The following is a 13693-nucleotide window of genomic DNA, read 5'->3' as shown; positions in this document are numbered from 1 at the left end:
AATAAGAGTGAAAGTGTTTAATTGTGTTTAGAAGAGTTAAGGGCATTTTATATTAATCATAGTAGCTATAAGTATTATTTATTTATTTATTAAATTCAAATTAAATTAATTTTTAAACAATTACATATTCTCTCCTCCCCCAAAGAGCGACCCCTTGCCCCCTTGTCTCTCCACACCCCCATCCCCACCCCCTGTTATCTACACTCTCTCTCTATCTCTATCTCTCCTCCCCTTCTATCTCTTTTTTCTCTCCACACCTCCTACCCCTCTCCAACTCCATCTATCGCTCACTCTCTTCTTTCCATCCCCTCCCCCTGTGGAAACCACCTCTCTCTCTCTCTCTCTCTCTCTCTCTCTCTCTCTCTCTCTCTCTCTCTCTCTCTCTCTCTCTCTCTCTCTCTCTCTCTCTCTCTCTCTCTCTCTCTCTCTCTCTTACATATTGGAAATCCAAGCTAAATGGGGAATGGAACCTAACTCAAAGAAGCTCAGTTACTATAAACATTGAACGTGGATGGGGACAAATAAAACGGTAAAAAGTATTGAAAGCACCGTGAGGTGCAGGCCTGATAAGGAAATCAGAAAGCTGGCACCTTACACGGAGTATATTGCCACATGGTTGTATTGAAAGCAGCGAATGGTGATGTAGTGTGCTATATGTATAAAAACGCAAGCTTGGAAATCAAAAAACGTACACATATGCATAAGAGCTCTTCACACAGTAAGGTGATGCTCGCGGACTCCCATCTAGTCTACACATACAACAGAGTCCGCTTTATACACAACACACACATGCAAGGCAGTTCGCTACCCATTTCCTCTCATACATTCTACATAGACTGCGCGCGCACACACACACACACACACACACACACACACACAAGCACACACCGCTTACAGCTTCCAAAGTAATATGATACACATTTAATTTAAAAATTGTGTTCAACTAGATGTATTGACTCTTTTGTGCACAACAGTCCTTATACCTGTTGAGTATGAATATAAAAACATAAAAGAGGACAAACAACTCTAAAAGAAAAAAAACCACATGGTTGAAAACACTATATAATCTACCAGCTAGCATGGAATGAACCATGTGAGTTTTTAGGCTCAAAGATATAGACAAAGTTTTGGGAAGCTTTTAATATATTATGAAGTATCTCATCTGCATGGTAGTATACACTGGCTCAGTATATGGGTCTGATAAAAAAACAAGCAAATAGAAGGACGAAATAGCTCTTGATTTTCCATTAAAACATTCAACAAAAACAAAACTAAGGTTATGAAAAACTGGTCAGCATAGTAGGACAGATACTTGGATATATGTTTTTAATTCCATAAACATACAAATGATATACCAAAAAGTTTTTTTTTGGGACAATACATAATCTGAACACTGGTTGAATGTATGTCACATAATGGTAAATATCCGCTCAAGGAATAGCATCTTGTATGGTCTTTTTGGCAGCCTTACAACGGAAATCATTCGACACGGTTTCAACACAAAGCATATGGATGACGACCCCGAGCTTTCAAGTAAACCTTCAGTCTACTAAGAGGATGTTTAATCAAAATCTAGAATAAGTTCTTTGTTTGTAAACAAAAGTTACTTTTGAGTATTGGTCTTGAAAAAATGGAAAAGGTCTGCTTTATGTTTTTTAGATTGAACTAAGAACTTGTAAAGTAAGTTATTGTGGGAACGGTATGTTGACTGGTATGCACATTGAAGAAGAGGTTTCCAATTTTTTATTTAAAAGAAAATCCTCATGTGAGGCTCCTCAGAGAGGAGGACATGCTTAAATTGAAAAACTGACCTAATTACAAAGAAAACTCAGCAAAAATTTTGGCAAAATAGAAAAGATAGAAAATATGCTCGTTCAAGGATTAGCCTAATTACTTGGAAAGAAAGTTGTTTTTATGCTTATGATATACTTTTTTGAGGAAAGTTTTCCAAAATGGCTTTTTTTGAAAAGAAAATCCTCATGTGAGGCTCCTCGGAGAGGAGGGCATGTTTATTTTGAAAAGCATGTCTAATTACAAACAAAATTCTAGGAAAATTTTGACAAAAAGAAAATATTTTCTAAGTTTTAAAAGTCTGACATAACCGTGTCTTGTAAACTGCGTACATACTTTGTTGGGTAGCTCTAGATTTATTATTTAAAACAAAATCCTCATGTGAGGCTCCTAAAAAAGGAGGGCCGGTTTACTTTTTGAAAAATAGGTCTACTTACAAATGAAACCCTGCCAAAATTTTGGCAAAATACAAGTAGTCTATGTCTTATCCTTTATATAACCCCAAAATGAAGCTCCTTTTCTATCTTTTTTTCTCTCTATCTCTCTCTATCTTTATCCTATTAGACTCTCATTGTATCCACTTGGAGAGTAGAGTTTCCAATTTCACATGTAATCATTATGAAAATGTTGCTTTCCTCCTTAGGTTTCTCCAGCCACTCTTAGGAGCTAGCATCTAACATAGACCACTAATAGACAAGATCTGGTTTATGAAGTTTTACTACAGGGTATGATGCTTTCTATTGGCAACCAAACTACGGAGGATATACCATCCTTTGAGAATGCGATCCCAAAAACTCGCAAGAGATGCTACCTATCCAATGGAAAGCCACGTCCCTCTGCCATACGTGATTTTTCGGAAGGATGCAAATTAGTCTTCATCATTAAACGAGAAACAACCAGTGTACCAGTTGAAATTATGGTAGAGGAAAGTCTACCAAACAAACCTATTGTAGAAAATAACCTTAAAAAATGGATCATGCCTTGATAGAGAAGCAAAGAAAAACTCACTCAAAATGCATATAAGGAGAGTGAAGGGGTTTAGGGCTATGGGATAGCAATAACAAGCAGAATAGACTGTTTGGAAACTTGTCTTCCCATTCTCCTACCAGGACCGGATGTACCAACAAAAAATAATGAATTTTGTCTTTTGTCTATTTTGTCTTTGGCTATTGTCTACTGTCTTTTATTTCTTATATAATTTGGCCGAGTGTCAATATATGGTTCTCTGAGAGGGGATACCAAATTTAATCTCTCCCTTTTTATTTCTTGAGTTGTCCTTTGTCGGACAACTACCATATATTAAACTTGCCTTCATTCTACACTGTGTATAATTTTGTCTATTTAAACATCCTTCAAGTTGGCTGGATTGTATCTCTTACACATTTTGGGTATTCCGACGATAAAAGGATTCATATCCCTCCTATTGGTACACATTGCATGTTCTCTTGCTTCAAGGGGACTAACTTTCATAAAAGTCTTCTTGACTATGAGAAAAAGGCAATACAAGAGCAAGAGCTTTCAACTTTAAAAACAACTTCTGTTAATAATTGGTTAAAACTCTTAGCCCTCGCCAAAAAATATTGAGCACAACTAATTAATGCGCTAAGCTCTTTTTTATTATATTATGCTTTATTGATGCTCAAGATTGCTCTGATTTAGACCTCTATTTCTCATCACTACCTTCCATAGTTAATAAGCTTTATTTCATCAATAATCTCCCTATCCTTCCTCTGTCAATCAAACAGTCTAAAGAGAATGTGATCCCTCTTTTGGATCTAGAGCTTTTAAATCAAGAAGAAAAGGAAGCCCTAGGCCTAACTGATGACCCTTCTTGTCAAAAAATTGACAGATCTATGCCCATACATTTTTATGAAGTCATTCCACTACTCCCTTTCAGACAAATTGAGCTTGACGATGTTCATCTTGAAATCAAAATCTGGGATTTTGAGATACTAAATCAATGTGCTCCTTTCACTATTGATTCTTTAGCTCTACTTTGTACTCTACTGCCTGATGTGGTAGAACAATGCAAAACATCGGCACTTCAATCAAAGCATCTACTATCACAGGATCAATACACTAAAGCAGATAAAACTGTCAAACATTAACAGTAAAAGTGATCTAATGGTTCCATGGTGGCCCGTACAAAGGGATTATCACTCAATGAGAAAGAACAACATTTGGAAGTTCTTGAAGAATTGTTGGAACACATACAGACCATTCATCAAGTGCACTTGTAAGAAGAACTCCGGTTCAAGCTGCCCAACAACGATCATATGGTTTGATCACCTTCTATGGTTTGTATTTCAAAATCTCCCAAGGTTCTTTCCTTATTCCTCTGGACCCGCACAATTATATGCCTTCATTTGCTGGGTAACATCCTTTCCCATTGGAGTTTGACATGCGGTAGTGGTTGTTTATGCTCTTCATGAACATTTGATTGATGCAGCAAAAGGTTTAGTATTATATACACCAGGAACTCCATTCCTCTCTTGAGTTCAACATCACCCAGTTGGTCTGACCATCGACACAATTTTCAAGCCCTCGAGAAGTAGGAAACAACTAAAGCGTATTGCTAGCACACCAAGCAATACGACATCATCTTCAAAACAACCTCGACAATTTCTCGGATCTGAGGACTTTGGTGAACCTCCAAGAATGCTAGAGTACAAAACAGATAACAAGGTACAACATTTAATTACTAGAACTAATGATTTACAATGGTTTAAACAAGGTAAAAAAAGAAGACATCATTTTATTCACCTAACTTTCACTAATAAATCTATGGAGTTTGTGCACCCCCACATGTTTTTTGAGAAATTGTTAAAGGATATTGGTATCAAAAATAATCTTGAACAATTTCACATAAAATTTGGATGGAAGCACACGAACTATATGGGCCAATATTTATATAAACCATTTGACACTTTTGCGGAACCTTTTGATCTTAGTGAACCTTGTGTATGCCATACCCAAAAATGATTTAAAAACTTCTTGGAAAGTTCTAGCCATCTTGGTGAGCATGTTCTTACTACTCAGCCAACTTTCATTAGACACCACACATTAAGGGATAACGTATCCAAAGGCCTTAACCATACCCCCCTTGTCCCTGTGCATCTACATTCAGTTAAGGCCGAGTTCAAGAAAGATTGGACAAAATTAAGCCAATTGCTAAATATGAATTGTACACCATCTCATTTCCAATTAATTGAAGAAAGATTAGAAAAAACCTTCCAATCTACCTTCCCAAACTATAGGCATAAAAAAATTCTTTGGTTCATGGAAAATGATATCTTAGATGAATTAGAATTTATCCAAAAGCATATTTGTATATGTGGTTTGGACAAATCAGTCCAAACTCCTGTCTTTATTTGTAAGTGAATCATTAGATTGCATGCAAAGAACAGATTGAATTCTTCAAAGTTCATGCTTATACACGAATGCAATAATCCATTATCTCACTCATTAATTCACGATGCAAGGAGTTTAATGTTATACCTTCTCCTAATAAAGGCCTTCCCTACATTATGGAAACTATAAAATTTACAAATCAAAATTTCGTTGAATAACAAATGCCCATGATTGTGTTTTCTCCCTATGGCTAGTATGATCACTAATTTTTTGCAAGGTTTATCTAATGGGCTTATTGAATATACCGAGAACTTTCAAAAAAACCTTCAAACATTCTCAAAGGTTAATACAAATGCGTATTGGATCATTAACAACCAATACGAAGATTTAATAAACCTTCCCAAAATTATTTATTCTATGCATACATATGATATTAAAGATTGTTATGAAGAAATTCCTCACCATGGAAAACATAGCCTGATGGATTCTTTGAGAAACATTAAAAGATTAATAACTACTCAAGGTTATAAAGGTTTTAAACCATCTAGAAGCAAAATCAACCTTATGAAAAAGAAATCAGAAGTTAAATGGTCTTTTGAATTCTTTGATGCTTTAAATAGCTTTGTGTTAGACAATTGCTTCTCACAGTTAGGGTCGGATATATACCGACAAACTAAAGGAATCCCAATGGGATACTCATGTTCTCCTTTATGGTGCAATCTATACCTTGCTTGGTTTGAGCTCAAATACGTTAGAAAAATATCTAGACTCAATAAATATGATATGCTTTTAGCTTTTATACATTCTAATCGGTATATGGATGATCTTCTATTCGTTAATAACACATATATTACGCAGTGCATGAATCACAACAAACCTTTGTCCCCTGAGGACCCCTTTACAATATATCCATTGGATATCATTTTAGTAAAACCAACTCATACAAGGCTTGGTTCTACATATTTGAACACAAATATAATTCTACAAAGACCTTTTATCGGGGAATATACTACGAAAACAGCATGGAAAAAAGATGCATTACCAAGACACCAAGTATCTTTCATACAAGCAGCCATAAATTTCCCTACACAATTAGCATACAAAGTGTGTGTGTCACAGATCTTACCCATTGCATCAGCCCCTTGTATCAGATTGTGCAATCAATAGCATAGACCTCTCTCGCCATCGAGAGAGGGACCCTTGGAGGAGGGTTTGACAACTTCATGCTGTCGTATTCTTCTGTCTCTATATCTTAGTCTCAACACCTTCAGTCACAATGTTCATCCACTTTGTTTGTGATCACTTGCACTCTCTCATCAAAGAACGGAAGGCTCTCCCTTCCCTAAGTAAAAGGAACCTTGAGCACAGTTCGGAGCACTCATCTTGAGCAAAGTTCAACATTCACTTCTGTTGCACCTTACATTGGTATCAAAGCTTTGGCAATGTTTTGTATCACTCAAGGAAAGAATCAAAGAATTTTCTTTTGCTTGTTGCGGTCGCATGTAACCCAAGTTCTCGTGGACGTGTCAATTGCTAATCGTGTTTTTGAAGAGTGACAAGAAACCCAAGAAAGAAGGGCTTGTCCAGCCTCCCCTTGTGCCTCTTTTCACTCATTGAGAGCGGGCCGTGCACTTAGGGGCCGGCCATTCGATGTGAGATGGGAAAAAGAAACCTTGGTGTGAGCGTAAGGCCGCCAAGGGGTGCGCCCGTGGTGGAAAAGAGTAGAACTTGGGTGAAGAGAAGATCCTTCTCTAACACAAATTGCAAGCAAAAGAAGAACCTCAAGAACTCAAGAACCTCAAGACCCTCAAGAACCCAAGACCCACAAGAACCCAAGTTCCTCGTGAACTTAAGAACCAAAGATAATAGTGTATGGTCATCACCCGAAGTGGAATGGATACTTCGCATGGAGGTGATGGGCATGATTGAAAGGAAAGAGGAACTGACATGCTCATCACCACCCAGCCATGCCCTATATAGGCCCCTGGCCTTCTAAATATAGGGACCCCCTTGACTGCATGTCCGTCCTGGCCCTTGGCCCGGATTGGTCCTACCCTTGTCCTGACATTACTCCCCCCTTGGAGAAGCGTGTTCATCCGCGAAAACACAAGTGACGGTATCTTCATAAGAACACGAATGTTTTCTACCGTAACATCCCAAATGGATCCAACGGTTCATTTGAGTAGAACGCGGTTCAGTAGGACGTTCAATGAAACCAAGAGTAACATCTTGATTTTCTACATTGTTGTCCATTTGTAACCATCTGATGATACCGGTTCCTATCCCAACGTAGTGTGTAGACTCCATTTAAAATGCTCATGAGCATGGTAAACGATTTTATCACAACACATGTTGAGTGGCATAAAATGGTAACCATCTTTTTGCAACATTTGTCAGCCTACTCAACGTCCTCTTCCTCATATGTGTATATATTTTTCTACGCTATTAAGTTATCTAGAGTAAATTCCCCCTCTTCGTTTAACCTTTGTGGCGACACATACATTATACTCTTCCCAAAAAATGTCACCTTAGTCATATATTTATATTACCACCCTTTTCTTTTTTGCTTTGTAAATAGAATAAGCATACAATAACCAACTATATACCCCCAAACTTTCTTACCTCTTGTGAATTAGTAGTAGAAAAATAATATATCCATCTTCCACCCCATATAGATAAATTCCCATGGAAATCAACTCTCCGCTTGTCTTTACCAAAGATTATGGTCCCTCTCTACAAGTCTTCTATGCCCCCTACATAGGTGGCCCAATATCTCTTAAGAATATACATATAGTTTCTCTCCTTTCAAAAAGACTCCAATTGTATATTCTTTTCAAAAGAAAATAATATTGGGCCCTCCTCTATTTGTTTAAGCATCATAGCCTTTTGAAAAAGCATGATTCCCATTGGATGCATACAAGCAAAGGGCTCATACAAGAAGACTTGGAAGCAAAAGGTTCCCTAGCCTAGTGAGGACCTTCCAAACCGAATTCCTTGGTGCATGGGCGTGAAGAATAGTCCAAATTCATATCAAACATGTTGAGAAGGTCAATTTTTCCTTTTGAAGCATGTCATTCCGAGCTACATGTAAAAAGTTATGGTCAAAATAGTGTAAATCTGTCAGATTCGCAGCAAAAGGGAACTGTAAATCAAGTAAATCAAGAGGGTGAGATCTTATTTTTCCCCTACTCATCTTCTAGAAGAGCAATGAGTGTTCAAGGTCACTTGCATGTGATGGGACGAGCCTAAAGATGCTTTTTAAATGCCAAGACAGACAAGTTGAGATACCCCGCAGGAGCCACCCGTAGGGCCTCATGGTGGGGCCCACCTACATTATGCACCCCTATGGAGCCTTCACGGTCTAAAATGATATTTTTGGTGAATAAATAGTCCCTTATATGTCCAATATTCAATGAGTGGTCAAAGGACACTTAATTAGGGCTAATCACTCACCCTAATTAAGTGTAGCATAATCCCACTCCTACACAACTATAAATAGCTCCCCTTGGAGAGACTCAAGGACACACACCTATATTTTCAACTTCATGTTGTTTCTTGATCAATAGTAGAGAAAACCCCAACTCTCCCTCTTTCACATCCTCCCTCCTAACCCTCCTCTTTGGAGCAAGTGCAACTCTATTCTCCACTCTTTCCATTCTACAATCTCTTACTCCATCAACCCAATAAATCATTTGTAGCACCTCAATAACTTGTAAATACATCATGATCTCTCTCATGGTTATTTTAATGATCATGAAATCATCTTCAAAACTTTCAAGTGTCGCAATTCGTGATGGTTAGCCAACGTCTGCCCTCCCCTTAAAAGGTGTGCGAGAAATCAAGTAAGTGTTCTATTCTCAATTTACCATTGGTTTGTTTCTCCACACTTATTCAATTGGTCTAAAGAAATTTCTCACTCCAACTCTCTTTTGCTTCATTACATATGCATGTGGCTACCTCTCATGGTGATTTTATTTGTGTCACGGCATTGCATAGATGGAGATGAGCTCTCTATGCAAAGTGTGTTAGTTTGATGTAAGTGATTCTCTTGTGTGTTTGAGAGGCAAGTCTTGTGCGCATGATTTTTTTGATGAGTGCTTGAGAGAGGAAGAGTTTGGATGTATTATGAGTATTCTTATGGGGAGAAGGTGAATGCTATTCCACAAATTGCATATTTCATTTTGATGCACGGCATTGGGTTGCATAATCGTTGATGGTGTTCAAGTGTCCAAAGTGTGTTGCTTGAGTGGGTGAGTGCAAGTGTTATTTTGATTGGTTTCCTTCTCCACTCCCAAAAGAAGGTGGTGCCCCAAGTAGTGTGCGTACCTCTTTACGAACATTTTGTGAGGGTAGGCCCATTGGTTTGGGTTTAGAGGCCCCATTTCAAAAAGCTCGCCCTCATAAAGTGGTGCCTCCATGGAGGAACATATTTCCAAGTTACCTTCAAATTTTTTAGTGATGAACAATGGAGTTCCCATCTATCCATTTCATTTTGCACAACACATTAGAGTAAATGTTCACATAGATAGAAAAGTCTTTTTCCAGCAACGCATTGTTTTTATGTTTGGTGCAGAAAGACTTAAAGAAATACTGGCATCACCCAATCCAATTATACTTCCAATCATCAATTATGAAACTTCTTTTGATGTTCACATTTTCATTTTGTTTTAAATGCAGGAACAAGGAGTGGTGAAGGGGTGCTCAAGGGCCATACGAAGGAACGAGGTCTTCAAACCAACAACGAGGAGTAGCACATGAATCACGATCAAAACAATGAACCTTTTAGGCCTATTGCTCGGCAATCCATTCATATAATCATTGAAACTAAGTTTAGGTTTCAATCTATCATAAGGAGGATATTTGGATCCACTCGCCTCAATGAAATCAATGCTTCAATTAATCCATTTATTCTACCTATGATAAAGTACGAATTAACAATGGATGTGTACATCTTCATTTTAATGTAATCAGATTTATAGTGTCAACAATCTTGTGCGGCCCGTAAGAGAAAAGTTTCTTTAAAAAAAAGAAATTTCAAAAGGTCTAAACAAAATGTCAAGTTCTTTTCCCACGTTCTATGCAAGAAGTGGGGAAGATGCGCAAGAGTTTCTTGACAACTTGGAGATGGCACATCTCATATCCGGGAGAGATGAAGAGGAAGTAAAGCTACGAGCCTTCCCGTTGGTTCTAAAAGCAGAAGCTAAAGCATGGTATGAGACCTTGCAACCCCAAATCAAGTCCAATTGGGAGAGACTGTGAGCAAAATTCCTCTCCAAGTTCGGGCAAGGTGATACTTCTGAAGGACTATGGAAATGTCTTATTGGACATAAGCAGGTATCACTTGAAGACTTTCCCTCTTATGAAGCAACCTTTCTCAATCTATGGGGTAGGTGGGAGGCTACATTAGAAAATCATGGTGGTGCACCTAACTTTCTAAAAAAAGAGAGATTCATGGTTGGCTTGTATCCACTTTTAAAGGCTAAAGGAAAGCTAAAATTCCCATCCACCTTCGAAGAAGCACGTGAGGTAGCCATCATCAAGTTTAGAAAACTACACTTCCAAGCACATAGAGCAAGGGGTTTGAATGAAGTGAGTGAGAGGGAGTCTTCACAAACCATGGAAGCACCAATTAGGGCCCCTCTTGCACAATCTTCACAAATAGGAGATAACTCTCAACAAGAGGTTTTACAAAGGCTAACTCAACAGCTTGAGAACCTCACTCTGAATCTAATACAGGGCCTACCTCAACAACAACAACCAAGAGAAGGGAATCGCAATCAACGAAGACAAGCTCAAGAGTTGCGATGTTGGAATTGCAATGAAATGGGCCATGGCATGTACACTTGTCCGCATCCAAGGCGACTTCCGGGAGACATATATCCCCCCAGACCGCCTCCTCTCACTGTGCAGCAAGAACTAGCTCAAGGCCCACAAATCCTTCGTCGACCACCACCACCAGCAAATATACCTCCCGTCCCACATGAGGAGGAAGAAAGAGTAGTCAACATCATCAAGCTAGAAGAGGTAATAGATGAGCATACTCTAAACTTTGATGTTATGCCGGCAGAAAAATGCACAAGAGCACATGATAAGGATGAAGACATGAGAAGTGAACGAACAAATTCAGCCAGAAGGGACAAGAAGAAGAAGTCAAAGATGGAAGAAGCTGAAAGTAGCAGGAAGAAAAGATCAAGGCGAAGGGAAATTGGTATCAACGACTTCCCATTGGGAAAGGAGCTAGAGCCCTACAACATCCTGGAGGATTTACAAACCCAAAAGCCAAACATTTCATGGCCTCAACTTCTACACCTATCAAACAAAGTAAGAAGACAATAGCCAAAGTTGGTAAGTACAAGAATTCCAAAAAAGAAAGCAAATCTTTCCATTAAGGTTGTGGCCTCAAAGCTAAAAAAAGATGTGGAACCCATTGTGGATGCTTACATAAGGGGTAAAAAGGTGTCTAATGTATATGTTGATGCTGTCGTATTCTTCTGTCTCTATATCTTAGTCTCAACACCTTCAGTCACAATGTTCATCCACTTTGTTTGTGATCACTTGCACTCTCTCATCAAAGAACGGAAGGCTCTCCCTTCCCTAAGTAAAAGGAACCTTGAGCACAGTTCGGAGCACTCATCTTGAGCAAAGTTCAACATTCACTTCTGTTGCACCTTACATTGGTATCAAAGCTTTGGCAATGTTTTGTATCACTCAAGGAAAGAATCAAAGAATTTTCTTTTGCTTGTTGCGGTCGCATGTAACCCAAGTTCTCGTGGACGTGTCAATTGCTAATCGTGTTTTTGAAGAGTGACAAGAAACCCAAGAAAGAAGGGCTTGTCCAGCCTCCCCTTGTGCCTCTTTTCACTCATTGAGAGCGGGCCGTGCACTTAGGGGCCGGCCATTCGATGTGAGATGGGAAAAAGAAACCTTGGTGTGAGCGTAAGGCCGCCAAGGGGTGCGCCCGTGGTGGAAAAGAGTAGAACTTGGGTGAAGAGAAGATCCTTCTCTAACACAAATTGCAAGCAAAAGAAGAACCTCAAGAACTCAAGAACCTCAAGACCCTCAAGAACCCAAGACCCACAAGAACCCAAGTTCCTCGTGAACTTAAGAACCAAAGATAATAGTGTATGGTCATCACCCGAAGTGGAATGGATACTTCGCATGGAGGTGATGGGCATGATTGAAAGGAAAGAGGAACTGACATGCTCATCACCACCCAGCCATGCCCTATATAGGCCCCTGGCCTTCTAAATATAGGGACCCCCTTGACTGCATGTCCGTCCTGGCCCTTGGCCCGGATTGGTCCTACCCTTGTCCTGACATTACTCCCCCCTTGGAGAAGCGTGTTCATCCGCGAAAACACAAGTGACGGTATCTTCATAAGAACACGAATGTTTTCTACCGTAACATCCCAAATGGATCCAACGGTTCATTTGAGTAGAACGCGGTTCAGTAGGACGTTCAATGAAACCAAGAGTAACATCTTGATTTTCTACATTGTTGTCCATTTGTAACCATCTGATGATACCGGTTCCTATCCCAACGTAGTGTGTAGACTCCATTTAAAATGCTCATGAGCATGGTAAACGATTTTATCACAACACATGTTGAGTGGCATAAAATGGTAACCATCTTTTTGCAACATTTGTCAGCCTACTCAACGTCCTCTTCCTCATATGTGTATATATTTTTCTACGCTATTAAGTTATCTAGAGTAAATTCCCCCTCTTCGTTTAACCTTTGTGGCGACACATACATTATACTCTTCCCAAAAAATGTCACCTTAGTCATATATTTATATTACCACCCTTTTCTTTTTTGCTTTGTAAATAGAATAAGCATACAATAACCAACTATATACCCCCAAACTTTCTTACCTCTTGTGAATTAGTAGTAGAAAAATAATATATCCATCTTCCACCCCATATAGATAAATTCCCATGGAAATCAACTCTCCGCTTGTCTTTACCAAAGATTATGGTCCCTCTCTACAAGTCTTCTATGCCCCCTACATAGGTGGCCCAATATCTCTTAAGAATATACATATAGTTTCTCTCCTTTCAAAAAGACTCCAATTGTATATTCTTTTCAAAAGAAAATAATATTGGGCCCTCCTCTATTTGTTTAAGCATCATAGCCTTTTGAAAAAGCATGATTCCCATTGGATGCATACAAGCAAAGGGCTCATACAAGAAGACTTGGAAGCAAAAGGTTCCCTAGCCTAGTGAGGACCTTCCAAACCGAATTCCTTGGTGCATGGGCGTGAAGAATAGTCCAAATTCATATCAAACATGTTGAGAAGGTCAATTTTTCCTTTTGAAGCATGTCATTCCGAGCTACATGTAAAAAGTTATGGTCAAAATAGTGTAAATCTGTCAGATTCGCAGCAAAAGGGAACTGTAAATCAAGTAAATCAAGAGGGTGAGATCTTATTTTTCCCCTACTCATCTTCTAGAAGAGCAATGAGTGTTCAAGGTCACTTGCATGTGATGGGACGAGCCTAAAGATGCTTTTTAAATGCCAAGACAGACAAGTTGAGATACCCCGCAGGAGC

This window comes from Adiantum capillus-veneris, chromosome 22 (assembly GCF_014529385.1).
Source record: "Adiantum capillus-veneris isolate H3 chromosome 22, ASM1452938v2, whole genome shotgun sequence".
In the NCBI taxonomy this organism is placed as follows: Eukaryota; Viridiplantae; Streptophyta; class Polypodiopsida; order Polypodiales; family Pteridaceae; genus Adiantum; species Adiantum capillus-veneris.
This window is presented reverse-complemented; position numbering follows the sequence as displayed.